The 15,239-nt window shown below is 51.5% G+C and overlaps 1 protein-coding gene and 1 pseudogene across 1 annotated transcript in view; one reads left to right on the forward strand and one right to left on the reverse strand.

Moving 5' to 3' along the window:
• STK10 (serine/threonine kinase 10) overlaps positions 1 to 15,239 on the reverse strand; it is a 130,051-nt gene that overhangs the window by 105,259 nt on the left and 9,553 nt on the right. The gene's annotated exons all lie outside the window — the stretch shown is intronic.
• On the forward strand, positions 11,650 to 12,610 carry LOC114118719 (small ribosomal subunit protein eS1-like; annotated as a pseudogene).

Here is a 15,239-nt window from a genome sequence, read left to right on the forward strand (position 1 = left end):
GAGCCCAACCGGTCCCCGGAAGCCTTGGGGTGGAGGGCATTTCTTGGAGCACCCACCCACTGTGCCTCTGGTCAGGGGAAAGGGTGCCCCCAGTGAGAGAGAGCACGCTGTCCTCCAACACGGGCCTAAAAGCCAGCGCTCGTCTGCAGCCTTTGAACAGCAGTCTGCTGGAAAGCGCATGGAAAACGGGCCACCCTAGACTGCACACCTCGGTGCTGCTCTGAGGACATGCCACATGGCACGTGCCTAACAGGACAGCTCCGCCACGTGAGCCGATGGAAACGCTGACAGCTGCGCCACCCAGCACCCTGCGGATGACAACGGGCACTCACGTCAGCTCACACCGTAACCCCTTCTACGGACTAGAGAGAGGGACGAGGCTGGAACCAGAGAGGCAGTCCCAGAATCTGAACCTAGGTCCTCTTTCAGCATTCTGGCACTGCACACTACTCTCCAAGGTCCCCCGTCACCCCCAGAACTCAGAGGCCTCTGAGACCAGAGGCCCTGCCCGCGGTACCAGTGGTGCAGACACATCCACCCCGCCCTGGCCCCAAGCAGCTCAGTGGCCAGCGGGGGAGACCCATCTCTGCTCCCGGCGGTGAGACAGCATGCCTGGGGGGGTGGGCATGGAAACTGGGAGGAAGGAAGTGATGCCAATAGGCAACTTTTAGGCTCATTTGTAAATTTATTCTCAGTTTAGGTAAACGTTTCCATTAACTGAGCCACCGAGTCCACAGGTTCCACACAGTGACAATAATGCTTTCACATTTCTCAAGGGCCCGCTCCACGTGGGACCCTTGTCTACACTTCGACACGTGGTCACTCACGTACCTCCTCAAGCATCCTGCCAGGCAGGTGCAACTGTTACCTCGGATGGGGAGACTGAGGCAGAGCCCCAGCAACTCGGGTCACAGGGAGTGCACTCCTGCACCCGGGAGTGGCCTAGTGGTCTAGGGAACCTTCCACGTCTGGCCCAGGAGCTCAGTTCAGGGAACGGACTTTCGTGTGGGGCCGTTCCCTGAGGCCATCGTCCATCCTAGACATCACCCTGCTCACCCGGCCCTCCCTGGGTCAGGTCCGCCCCCCTGAACTCAGTTTTGAAAACTTGCTTGGAACACCTTAGAAATTCATCAATTAAGTAATCAGGCGCTCTCTCTCTCTCTCTCAACAATTAAGCAATCAGGCACTCGCGCGCGCTCTCTCACACAAACACACAACACATACACAACACACACAACACACACACACACTTAACTGATGAGGTGCCTGCCCTTTCATTTCTTGTAAAGCTGATTTTTTTCTGTCCCACTAGAAGACCATCAACACATCCTTTCACAGTACAGCATTCACTCTCCTCCTCCTGTCCAGATCCAGAAGCAAAGCTAAGATCCACTCTGCTCATTTACAGAAAAGACAGTAGAGGGCTCAGCAAGCAGCTACAGCGAGAGCCAGGTGGCCGAGGCGACCCCCGCGGCCACGCCCTCCCAGGCTTCTGCCGCAGCAGCGCATGGCGAGCTGAGCTAGCAAAGGCTGCCCTCACGTGCCCATCTTTCACTCCTGAGAGCTGGTGAAGGAGGCTACAGTCACCTTTTCCTGGATTTCCTTTAAAGGACTCTCCTCTCCTGCAGGTAGAAGAGGCCCAGGCAGGGGCTGTTTTCTGGGAGAGCATTAAATCTGTCCTGCACTCCACCCTGAAACGCAGCACTGGCCACAGGGTCCAGCCTCAGGCAGGGCATCAACATCAACACTGAGGAACGCCCGCCCCAGCACCTCTCTCTGATTTCACGGAGACCCGGAGCCTGCCAGGACGGGCTGCCAACAGTCAGGGCACATGAAGTGACCTGGCCAAATTAAATGCTCTAATAGCCTGGTTAAGGCAGTGTCAACTGAAAAAAATGCACAAAGTGAGGGTTGTGAGCTAAGGTTTATTTGGGGCAAAATGAGGACTAGAGCCCGGGAGACAGCATTTCAGACAGCCCTGAAAGATTGCTCCAAAGAGGCCGGGGGAAGGTCAGTATGTATGTGATTTTGGTGAAAGAGGAGTACGTGCAATCAAGCACATAGTTTTGGCAGAAGATCTCTGCTAGTCACGAAAAACTGACATCACCGTGAAAGATTCTAGTGCTTTTCTAGATATGAGAAGATGCAAGACTTTACTCATAAAATTGTCTCTGGAAACATCCACCTGAAGACCTGTTCTTCCAGTTGTTCCCAGTGCACAGAGGGCCTGGTTTCTGATCTCCATTCTCAACTCCCTTCAGGGGATGCTGAAGGTCAGCAGCTCATAATCGAATCCCCATAGAGGCAGATGGCAAAGGTGGAACAGCAGTCTGTCAGCTGAAGGCCACAGAGGAGGAATAATCGCTATTATAAACCAGTTAACACTGTCTGAGCACTCACTGCGTGCTGCTACAGGCCTTAGACAGAATTTCTCACTTCATCCTCAACGCAGCCCTTCGAGACAAATACCAGCATTCCCGATTTACAGGCAAGGAAACAGACTCAGAGAGTCACAGTAAACGCCTCGGGTCACACAGCAGATGGGGTTAGGGGGGTGAAGGGTGAATCCAAATTCCAGCCTGCCTATCTCAAACAGCCTGAGCTCTGCATCAGTTCTCAGCATGTCCGTCCTGGCAAGGGCCCAGCGTTCCCTGCGCCACCTCCCTTTGCTAAAGATAAGCGACAACCACAGCCAATAGCAACCACTCCCTGCCAGAGTGCTTGGTAGCTGCGGAGGACTAGAGAGCCAGGATTTAACCTGCTCAGGAGTGAGGTATCAGCCATCACGCCCATTTCCTAGATGAGCACACTGAAGCTCAGGGAGATATCAGGACCCACCCAGGACTGGGAGCTGCAGTGGTCTTACTCCCAGTTCAGTGTTCTTTACTACACTAGGCTGGTGGGAATCAGCTTATTCCCCATTCATTCATTCAAGCATCATTTATGGAGTGCCTGTTATTTGTGAGGCACTTTTCCGGTGAAGAATTTCTTCCTAAAGGTTGGAATTATTGCCCTCGCATAACATAACTCACCCTTCCCTGACCTTTCTTTAGAGGAGTCAACCCATTCTCATTCCCAGTCCCCAAGCTGTAACACGGCTGATCCCACCACCATATCCAGAAGCAGGTAGATGATTTATGCCATCCAGTCAGTACACTGCATTTCGTCTCACCACAGTGATTGGTTCAAGGACAGACATGTGATCAAGTCGACCAATGAAATGCAGTCTCAGAAGACTGCCCTGAGCTCTCTTTCACTGCTAGCCTCTGGCACTGCCTACCACAGTCAAGCTGCCAGGTCATCATGCTCCCAAGGGGAGCCTGAAAGCTAAACTAACTCCAAAGCAGCAGAGCTTAGAGAGGGCCCAAGAAGACACTGGGCCCTCATTAATCCCCTCAATTAATGTTTACAAGAGCATCGTATTATTAAGAGCCTCTTTCGGGAATTCCCTGGTGGCCGAGTGGTTGAGACTTTACCTTCCAATGCAAGGGGTACGGGTTCAATCCCTGATCAGGGAACTAAGATCCCACACACTTCTTGGCCAAGAAACCAAAACATAAAACAGAACAATATCATAACAAATTCAATAAAAACAAATTAAAAAAAAAAAGAGAGAGAGCCTCTTTTTTCTTTCAGCAAAAATTGTTATTTTTAATCAGTCAAATAGGGTGAACAAGAGTAATTGTCACCTTTTTTGTTAAGCAGTAGGAAAAAAGATACTTTGTAAACTCTTTCACCTAGAAAGAATTAAAGTATTCAAATATGCTGAGATACTAGCTATGTATATGGGAGAAGGCGATGGCACCCCACTCCAGTACTCTTGCCTGGAAAATCCCATGGGCAAAGGAGCCTGGTAGGCTGCAGCCCATGGGGTTGCGAAGACACGACTAAGCGACTTCACTTTCACTTTTCACTTTCATGCATTGGAGAAGACAATGGCAACCCACTCCAGTGCTCCTGCCTGGAGAATCCCAGGGACGGGAGAGCCTGGTGGGCTGCCGTCCATAGGGTTGCAGAGAGTTGGACACGACTGAAGTGACTTAGCAGCAGCAGCAGCAGCTATGTATATATATATATATATGTAGACATATACCATAAATGTGTACATATTAAATAATGCATAACATAGGATAAATGCATATAATAAAATACCTAACGTTAAAACTATCCTGAATGTGATTTATTCCCTGTTTGACATTTCAAAATGCATTTCTGAACTTTGCGGCTCCTTTTGGTGGACATTAGGGCCCTTATCTACCATTGCATTGTGATTAAGTATGTTCGGGTTCACAAAACTTGTAGAGAACACAGCGACGGACATTCAGGTTTACTAGTCAGTGACGAAGACACAGTGACTGCCCCTAAGTTCTAACATGAGATTACAGGATGGAGCAGATGAAAGCAGCTCGGCTTCTCTTGGTCTGGAACTTGAGAATACATACGTCTATAAGAGCCTCATTTTACATATGCAAGAAATCTGATGCCCGGAGAGGTGAAGTCACTTGCTCGAAGTCACAGAGCAGGTAAAACAGCAGGGCTGGAAGTTAAATAGAAGCCCACGTGACTTCAAAATCCATGTTCCTGACCATTCTGCCAGAGGTTCCTGTAAATTCTGCAGTAGGAGAAAGGGGACATGATAGCCAAGCTCTCTCGAGTCTGATGTGAGGGCCGCTTGGGGAGTGGGTGGGTACTGGAAAGCTAAAGGTTGTCCACGTGGATGGGACACAGTGGGAGTCGACAGACAAGGAAGTCATATAAAGAACAAGCGGCCATCTGTGGCCTCTGACGTCCGTCTCCCACCGACTGAGGCAAGGCTGGGGTCCAGCGAAGGACAGACGGCAAGAGCCCCCACCCAGCGCTGCACTGCTGGCCAGCGGTGACTAGCACCTCGCCCCACACCCTGAGAGCAGACACACAGTGGCCACTTGTGTTTCCCGCCCAGGCACCTCTCTGGGAACAATCCTCCCCCTTGTGCAGCACCGGCCGGCCCCAAGGAGGCGGGAACCACCCTTCAGCAGAAGCCCCGCCCAAGCCGAGGGGCCCAGTCAGGGGCTGAGGGCTTCCTGAAAGTCACCCACACAGCCACCGCCAGCTGGGGACGGCCCGGGCCCTCCCTGCCCTCCTGGCTGCAGGCTGACCGCTGTGTCCCGCCCTCCCCCTCCTCCGGGAAAGGACTGCTATCGGAGCACAGGGGCCAGAAAGAACATCAGTCGCCCCCTCAAACCCCAGCGCCCAGTCCCCAGTCCGCAGCTGGGGAAGCTGAGTCTGTGAAGGTTATGCAGCGTGCAGGGTGCAGGCTGCGGCGACTGAGCTCTCTGCAGAAGCAAACACGCGCTGAAGGGCCCGACTGGCGGGGGGTGGGGGCTCCTGTTCCCGGGGCGCAGCTCACTTCAGGCCTGGGAGCCCCTGGAGCTGCCTGGAAATGAATCCTAAAGCGGGGCAGCAGGGGGACTGGCCTGCATCCGTTTCCCTCTGAGGACTCAGCACCAGTTGCTTTTGGGAACTGCCTCTCTTTCACTCTTCATGAGGGGCTGAGCCCACACGGTCCTGGCACAGATCCCAGCCCAGCCACTCAGTCACACCCAGTGGCAGGCCAACAGGGTTGTACCCAAATGGTCTTTTGTGTGTGTGTTTTTAAATTTTTTGCTCAACTTATCACCAAATACATCTTTTTTTCTTTCTCTTGGGTTGGTAGACTGTAAGATGGGAAGGCTACAGGGTCTGGCAGCCCATCTTGCCACCCCTTTGGAGAGCCTGCCTGAGGATGAGGCCAAGGCCAGGAAGGCCACGATGGAGGGGGACCTCCGCTGAGAGGCTGTGGGGCACCTGGAGCCACCGATCCTGATGCAGGCCCTGCCCTTAGGCTCCCTTTTGGATGACTGTCTTTTGCCACCAAAAAGGAAATGGGCCCCCAAATCTGGGATTGTTCTAGCAGACAGTAGACACCTATGAAAATACTTCACCATGTAACACGTGTGTAATGAGAACTACCTTCACTCCCAACGGCACCATGATCTACAAGGTGACCTTCACTGAGGCTTCTCAGAGGACCTGAGGGATAAAATGGGATCAGCAACCCAGATGGGAAATGCAGTTACTAACAGGCTCCAGGCAAACAGATTCTTCCACCACAAGACTCTTCCTCCCCAAAAGCAGAGAAAGTCACATTACACTTTTAAATGAACAAAGAAGGAAAAATGACAACCTCCAATGCTGGTAAGCAAACAAATGGTAAAATAGGTAAATTCATTACTGATGAGAATATAGACAGATTCAATCTCATAAAGATCAAAATTGGCAACAGATTTTCAGAACCTAGAAAATACCTTTTAAGCCTATTAGCACTCACTCCTGAGAATGTAAGGCCAGGAAATAATTCCAAAAAAGACAAGAGAAAACATGTACTAGGATCAAATTCACAGAATTTGAATGTGAATTCTGGGCTATTCACATTAGCCCAGAATAATGGCAAACAAAGTGGTTCAGTTCAGTCGCTCAGTCGTGTCCGACTCTTTGCGACCCCATGAATCGCAGCACGCTAGGCCTCCCTGTCCATCACCAACTCCCGCAGTTCACTCAGACTCACGTCCATCAAATCACTGATGCCATCCAGCCATCTCATCCTCAGTCATCCCCTTCTCCTCCTGCCCCCAATCCCTCCCAGCATCAGAGTCTTTTCCAATGAGTCAACTCTTCGCATGAGGTGGCCAAAGTACTGGAGTTTCAGCTTCAGCATCATTCCTTCCAAAGAAATCCCAGGGTTGATCTCCTTCAGAATGGACTGGTTGGATCTCCTTGCAGTCCAAGGGACTCTCAAAAGTCTTCTCCAACACCACAGTTCAAAGGCATCAATTCTTCGGTGCTCAGCCTTCTTCACAGTTCAACTCTCACATCCATACATGACCACAAGAAAAACCATAGCCTTGACTAGACGGACCTTAGTCGGCAAAGTAATGTCCCTGCTTTTGAATATACTATCTAGGTTGGTCATAACTTTTCTTCTAAGGAGTAAGTGTCTTTTAATTTCATAGCTGCAGTCACCATCTGCATGATTTTGGAGCCCCAAAAAATAAAGTCTGACACTGTTTCCACTGTTTCCCCATCTGTTTCCCATGAAGTGATGGGACTGGATGCCATGATCTTCGTTTTCTGAATGTTGAGCTTTAAGCCAACCTTTTCACTCTCCTCTTTCACTTTCATCAAAGAGGCATTTTAGCTTCTCTTCACTTTCTACCATAAGGGTGGTGTCATCTGCATATCTGAGGTGATTGATATTTCTCCCGGCAATCTTGATTCCAGCTTGTGCTTCTTCCAGTCCAGTGTTTCTCATGATGTACTCTGCATATAAGTTAAATAAGCAGGGTGACAATATACAGCCTTGATGTACTCCTTTCTCCTATTTGGAACCACTCTGTTGTTCCATGTCCAGTTCTAACTGTTGCTTCCTGACCTGCATACAGATTTCTCAAGAGTCAGGTTAGGTGGTCTGGTATTCCCATCTCTTTCAGAATTTTCCACAGTTTATTGTGATCCACACAGTGGGAATAACCTAAATATTCAACCCAAGGATGATGGCTAAATCAACTTAGTGGGATACTAAGCAATCCTTTAAAATGATAAATAGGAAAATAATATAGTAATAAGAAAAAGATAATTGAGCCATAATAATAAGTAAATGAAGCTGGATGATAAAATTATAGCTAAGCTATAACTGAATGTGCCTGCAATGCGGGAGACCCAGGTTCGATTCCCTGAAGAAGGGAACGGCAAACTACTCCAGTGTTCTTGCCTGGAGAATCCCATAGACAGAGGAGCCTGGCAGGCTACGGCCCATGAGGTAGCAAAGAGTCGGACACAACTGAGCGATTAACACTCTCACACTTCACTTTCTGGACAAGGAGGTTCTGAAACACAGATTAAGGAATCCACAGGGTTTCTAAAGGTGATTTTCACTCAATGGACATCTAGCAATCAGCCACAGGGGTCTTGGTGAGGACAGACTGGGGTTGAGGCACAGAAAGTGGCCCTTTCATCAAGAACTTGCTTTAAAAGCACCTGTCCTCTCAGGAGCCCCCCGGAACTGCACCATCCAGTATGGTAGCTACGAGCCTCAGGTGCCTATTCAAGTTACCTGAATTAAATGAAACTTAAAATGTAGTTTCCCAGTTAACATTAACCCCAGTGAAGAGCGGCTACCATACTGAATAGAGCAGATACGGAACAGTCTCATCACTGCGCAAAAGGCCTGAGTGCAGAGAGCCGGTACAAGAACCTTGGGTGGGGATCAGCTGTGAGGTTGCCTAGCAACCTGGCTGGGCGGCAGGCGTGAGGGAAGGCTCGCAGCTGACCTGTCAGATGAGCAGCCAGGCCAGCAGGTCAGAGCCAAAGAAGGAGCAGTCAAGGCGAAAGGTCTCTGTTTCCCTCGTCCCCCTGACTGACTCGGGACACCGAGCCAGGCCTGTGTCCAAAGAGGCTGAGGCCACTGGAGCCAAGGAGGGGCTGGTCGCGCCCCACAGTGTCCAGCTGGGCTGTCCCTGCCTGCACACAGTCAATCTGCACGGTGACAACGGTCACCAATCGTGGGGAAACCTTCAACTCTCAATTAAGGAAGGAGGAAGTCGGGCCCTGGAGGAAAGCAGGGTCACAGTAACACCCGCCATGTGTCAGGGAAGGGCTCAACATCAACTCGAGCCGGGTGGTCCACGGGCCGCGGACAGGATGGGTGGCAGTCGTGGCCTTGGGCTCAGATGCTGGCAGGCATGAGTGAGGGGCAGAGTGGAGCCACAGCGCCGCAGCCCCACCTTCCCGAGGCTTGAGTCCTTGGGGGCCAAGATGCCGAAGGGCCTGCCGAGGCCTCCGACAGCCTCTTGAGGCAGGATAAGGAGTATCCCACCTTAGCCAGCACGGGTCCACGAGAGCTGCAAAGCCCTGCCATCTCCTCCTGTTGAATAGGAAACAGGCCCAGGTAGGGAGGGTGACTTGGCCCCGGCCACACAGCTAGGAAGTGGCTGCCAGGACTCCACTCAGGTGCAGCCCTGTGCCTGGTGAGCTTTCCCCTCCAGAGGACACTCTCCAGGAGCTCCTGCCCAGCGGCTGTGTGCACCAGCCCCTTTCTTCTGTCTCCCTCACTGCCTCCTACCGGAGACCCTCTTAGGATGAACCCTCAGTGGCTCCCTGCTGTCGATGGGATAAAGCCCAAATTCCGGGGCCTGGCGCCCCTGGCCCTGGTGATCTGCCCCTTTCACTCCTCCAGAACCCCATTGCTCCCCAGCAATCACCTCCTGCGACAGCCAGTGCCTGAAGCCCCCTACTTACCGGCCTTTCTTGATGCTCCTTCCTCCATGAGGAGTGCCTTCGCCATACCCATGTTTAACCACTCCACAAAGTCTAACTCAACCCCAGCCTGCTCCATGAGACGTTCCCAGAACCCCAGCTCCCACCCTCTGCTAGAACTTCGCACACCTTACTAGGGCTCTCATCACAGTTAGCCTGGTGCCATAGCCCTTTTTTTATATGGGTCTTTGTTGCTGTGCACGGGCTTTCTCTACTTCTGGTGAGTGGGGGCTACTGTCTGGGTGCAGGGCCTCTTGCTGCGGTGGCCTCTCTTGCTGCAGAGCATGGGCTCAGCAGGCGTGGTGCACAGGCTTATTGCTCTGGGGCCTGTGGCATCTTCCCGGACCAGGCATCAAACCTGTGTCCCCCGCACTGACAGGCAGAGTCTTAACCACCATACCACCACACAGTCTTCCACAGTCCTTTGTGTTCACAGATTCTCTCTCTGACCTGACTGTGAGTCCTGAAAAGCTAAAGCCCATCTCTGCTTCGTCTTGTCCTATCCCACACAACCTGTTACAGAATAGCCAGTGGGTGGATGGGAACATGGGTGGTGGGTATATAAGCAGATGAGAGAATGGCTGGGCAGATGGGGAAGTGGATGGACAAATAGGAAGGGGGTGGGTGTTAAGGGCGTATGCATAGATGTATAGAATACAGAATCCTATACTGTGGATGGATGGATGGGTGGGAAATGGGTAGGAGGGAGAGTGTAGGAAAGGATGGATGTGTGGGAGGATGGGTGGATAGGTGGGTGGGTGGATGGGAAGATGAGCAAATGGGCTGACAGATAGATGGACAGACTGACAGATGAATGCCAGACTGAGTAAGAGGAAGAATCAGTGGATGGGAGAAGAGAAGTATGTGAGAGAGGGATAAAGGAAGGGAGGTGTGTCTAGCGAGTAAACCATCATCAAACCTTCCTCTCTTCCCCAAAGGCACCAGAGACGACCTTGTTGCTGGCTTCTATGAACACCAGTCTATTGGGTGTTACTGCCTTCACTTGGCACTGTGTCTTTTTGGTTTTTAAAAGCCTAAAACCACGTTTATCTTGTTCACCAATGTATTATTAATAATGTTAATTATTAATATTATTAACGTTACTCTATCCAGCCAATAGGTATTTTAAAATAATAGACAGATGGATGGGTAGATGAATGGATGGGTGGATGAATTGGTGTGTGTATCTCCTTGTAAACAGACAGAAGTAAGGCCCTCCACATAAGAAAGGAAAGTGACAAGAAGCCCATTGTCTCCTTAACACACTGAGATTCCTGAATCTAATCTGTTCTCTGGTTTTGGAAGGTAGGCCCTCTTTACCTTGGGGGAGCCAAAGCCTTTGGCTGGGCCAGGACATACACAGTTAATAATGAGAGGAAACCACTTCCTGATCAATAATCGCCAGGCCAAGTTTCAGTTCAGTGAGAAATGAAACGGCTGAGTTTCAGAACAAGCGACACTTAAGGAGGGCCAAGATCATGAAACACAAAAGCAGAGGAGTGACATGGCTTCAAAGACAGGCATTTAATCTCTCTCTCCCTCGGGGAAGAGAACCCTGGCAGGCCATGCTGGCACAGCAGGGAAATGCCGAGCCTCAGAATCCTTCTGGGCCAGCAAATAAAACAGTAAAACCCAAACAGGATTGGCCCTGAAGATACCACACCAGGCCTTGGCCAAAAACCCCGCAACCTGGCCAACTTGGCTGGGGATGTGGGAGCTTCCGGCTCTCAGAGCTTCCAAAGCGCTAGGGAATCCAAGCCCGTGGACCACGGATAGAGGAGGCGGGACAGGTGACAGGTGCTCCACCCCCTGAGACTCCTGCTCCCACCTGCTCCAGCTCCCACTACTCAGAGGGCGGAGTGCTGAGTCACGGGCGGGGCGGGCAGCCTGGGCTCCTGAGCATGGGGGAAGGAAGCACTTTTATCCAGGCCCTGATGTGAAGAGCCGACTCACTGGAAAAGACCCTCATGTTGGAAAAGGTGGGCAGGAGGAGAAGGGGATGACAGAGGATGAGACGACTGGATGGCACCATCGACTCAATGGACATGAGTTTGAGCAAACTCTGGGAGACAGCAAAGGACAGGGAAGTACGGCGGGCTGCAGTCCACAGGGCTGCAACTTAGCGACAACATGCCCCCTGCACCAGGCCAGGCACTCAACTCAACCTTCACCATGACCTGGGGTCATGTACTCTTACCAACCCTGTCTTCCAGTCAGTCCCAAATCTCAGAGAAGTTGAGGCTCCCCTGTGTTTTCAATCAACAATACTTTGTGTGCTGGTTTTTTTAATTATTATTATTCCAAAAGCATTATGTACCTTTTGGCTCTCTGAGCAGCAGCATGGCGGTCAGCAAGTGCCTTATGAAAGGAGGTAAAAAGGGAGCCAAGAAGAAAGTGGTTGACCCATTTTCTAAGAAAGACTGCTATGACATGAAAGCGCCAGCAACACTGAATATAAGAAATATGGGAAAACATGAGTCACGGGAACTCAAGGAAGCAAAATCGCGCTGGCAGCCTCAGGGGCTGTGTTTTGGGGTTTTTTAAAAAACATTTATTTTTATTTATTTGGCTGTGCTGGGTCTTAGTTGTAGCATGTGGGATCTAGTTCCCTGATCAGGGACTCCTGGATTGGGAGCATGGAGTCTTAGCTCCTGGACCACCAGGGAAGTTCCAAGAGTTGTGTATTGGAAGTGGGCCTTGCTGATCTGCAGAATCATGAAGCTGCATTTAGAAAATTCAAGCTAACTACTGAGGATGTTCAGAGCAAAAAACTGCCTGACTAATGGCCACAGCATGGATCTTAGCCACTACAAAACGTGTTCCATGGTCAAAACATGGTAGACATGACTGAAGTTCACACTGGTGTTAAGACTACCAAGGGTTATCTGCTTCACCTATTCTGTGTGGGTTTTACTAAAAAACGCAACAATCGGATTTGGAAGATCTCCCACGCCCAGCATCAGCAGGTCCGCCAGGTCCATAAGATGATGGAAACCATGGCTCGAGAGATGCAGACAAAACTTGAAAGATGTCATCAACAGACTGATTCCAGACACACTGGAGAAGACACAGGAAAGGCCTGTAAATCTCTTTATCCACTCCATGATGTCTTTGCTAGAAAAGTAAAAATGCTGAAGAACAGCAGCTTTGAATTGGGAACACTCGTGGAGCATCCACGGTGAAGGCAAGAGTTCTGGAAAAATGTCCTGGGGATGAAACAGGTGTTGAAGTTGAACAGGCTGATGGATATGACCCACCAGTCCAACAATCTGTTTAAAAATCAGACTTTCAACGGTGACAAACCATGTTACCTGCTATTTTTTAAAACACAATTATGTACTCGTTAAAGAACATCTTCAAAATGTAACGGTACCAAGAAGGAACTCAAACGAGGCATCGTCCCAGAGATAACCGCCTCCAGCATCTTGGAGCACCTCCTCCCAGGATTCCACGGTATGGATGTACCCAGATCTGTCTGGCAAGTCCACGCCAGCACGTCCCAGGGGACTTAGGTGACACTCTGCCCCTCATTTCCTACTTGGAACAACAAAGATGTTAACAGTTCCTGCCTCACGGGCGGCTGTGAGCATTCAGTGAGTTAGTACATCAAAGATGCTAGGAGCAGAACTCAGCCACAGTGAGCATTCCACAGTAATTCACTCACGCTTTTTTTTTTCCTCTCCACAAATGTATTCTTGCATACTTCACAAAAATGGGATTTAACTGTATACACTGATATGCATTCTCCTTTTTACTTAGCAATATGCCACAAACAGCTGTTCAGGTCGCAAAACACTTGTCCACAGCATCCTCTCCGACTATGCCTGCAGACTGAACGGCGGGCCCACCACAGACCTAGCCAATCCCCTGTCACTGGACTGTCTATCCTGGTCACATGTGCTGTGTTCAAAAGCCTGAGACGCGATCTACAGACAGACAGGTCTCCCCAAAGCAGGGCCACTGCACCCCTCACAGGTCACAGAGGCAGGGACCCTGGATAGGTCTGAGATGTGAGGCCACGCCTGGGCCAGTTCTGCTGAGTCCTGGCTGGGTGCCCCTGGGAAGTGGTAAGTAAGTAAGTAAGTAAGTAAGTAAGTAAGTGGTAAGTAAGATCACAGGTGCAAAGACTCTTTGGTCCTGCTTGTGAGAGGGACCATATTCTCCCCATTTTCCAGAAGGAAAAGAAGCTGAGGAGGCTCAGAGGGATAGCTTCACTAGCCCAAGTCACACAGCAAAGACAGCAGCCTTGCTGCGACTCACAGGGTGAAGAGCATCAGCAAGTCCAGAGCCTCTGAGGAAGGCTCTTGCAGGAGGCATGGGGTGGTTCTGGGGCCTTCCGCAGTACACCTTGCTGGCCCCAGGAGTCGGTCCTGCATACAGACTGGAGATCAGGACAAGTGACAGAGGCTGGCACTGGCCCCTGGGGTCCAGATTCCTCACGAACAGAAGCACACCAGTCACGGCTCCTCAGCCCCAGCTGTCACCTCAGAGTGGGGCTAGGGGTGTGAAGGGCACCCGAGCGAAAAGAAGGCTCGAGAAAGATCTAGGCCTCACCAGTCTGGCAGCAGAGCCGACCCAGAGGCAAGACGAAGGTAGAAGGAATCTTAAAGCCGGGTAGAGAGGCATGCCAGCTCCGTCGGGGCCATTCCTCAGAGTGACAAAGCCAGCTCTGTGGGAACCTCCTCAGAGGGCCAAGAGTTGGGTCTGTGAGGCCAGACATGCCAGGCCAGCGCTTTCCAGGAAGGAGGGCGAAGGGGAGCGAGGCAGCGGCGCCAGCTGCTCCCCAGGGTGTGACTGCCGCTCTTTCAGACACCAGGGGTGGCCTTGCCTACGCTGGGCCAGCGGGCCAGGGGGCAGGCACAGAGCTCGCGGGGCAGCAAACTTCCCCAAGGGGGCCAGTAAAGAGCCTCTTTACGGAATCACGTTCATCCTCACAGCCCAGCGGCAGGGCCTCCCTAAGGGCCCACTGAGAAAGAGTCCGCCTCCAATGCAGGAGACATGGGTTCAGCCCCTGGTCTAGGAAGATCCCACACGCCACAGAGCAGCCAAGCCCACGCGCCACAGCTACCAAGCCTGCGCTCCAGAGCCCGGGAGCTGCAGCCGCTGAGCCCACACGTCACCGCTCCTGAAGCCCGCAGCCCCTAGAGCCTGGGTCCACAAGAGGAGACACCTCAATAAGCACCCGGAGCACCGCAGCTGGAGAGCAGCCCCCACTCTCTGCAACGAGAGGAAAGCCCACGTGGCAACAAAGACCCAGCACAGCCAACAATAAATAAGTAAAACTGTTCTTAAAAAATAACAGCAGTAAATTCTGAACACCAGCATCTACCCAGGAGCAGCCTCCAGCGTGACAGACAAGGGGAGCTGGACCAGGGGCCTCAAGGACTCAGCCTTTGTTAATCCTCAGAGAGCTGGGCCAGGCCCTCTGGTCAACCCGCAGAGAATCACAGTGGCGACAGTCCCATCCACTTCTTCCTCCACGGTGCGCGCCGTGTTAGGGCTGGCTGCACACCTCCATCTCCACAGACTCTCCGAGGGAAGCACTGCTTTGATCCTCGTTTTACAGCTCAAGATACTGAGCCTCAAATTGCCGAGGTGACTTTCCCAAGGTCATAGAGGACACAGCAGGGGAAGCCAGGAGAAAGCCTAGAGCTGATTTCAGGGCCGGCACCCATCACACAGTGCTGGCTGGGGCGGGCGGGGAGCTGGGCCTGACATCACTATTCATCACTCACTCATGCAGCAGGTATTAACTCGGTGTCTACCGCGTATCTATTATCCACGAAAGATGGATTGATTACTCCCTGCTCTCCAGGACCTTACATCCTCTGAAGAAAGAAAAGAAATGAGGTGACAGAGAAGAGCATCGCAGTTTGTGAGGGGGCTCTGAAGGAAGTCAGCAGGGA

This window comes from Ovis aries, chromosome 16, assembly GCF_016772045.2.
Source record: "Ovis aries strain OAR_USU_Benz2616 breed Rambouillet chromosome 16, ARS-UI_Ramb_v3.0, whole genome shotgun sequence".
NCBI lineage: Eukaryota > Metazoa > Chordata > Mammalia > Artiodactyla > Bovidae > Ovis > Ovis aries.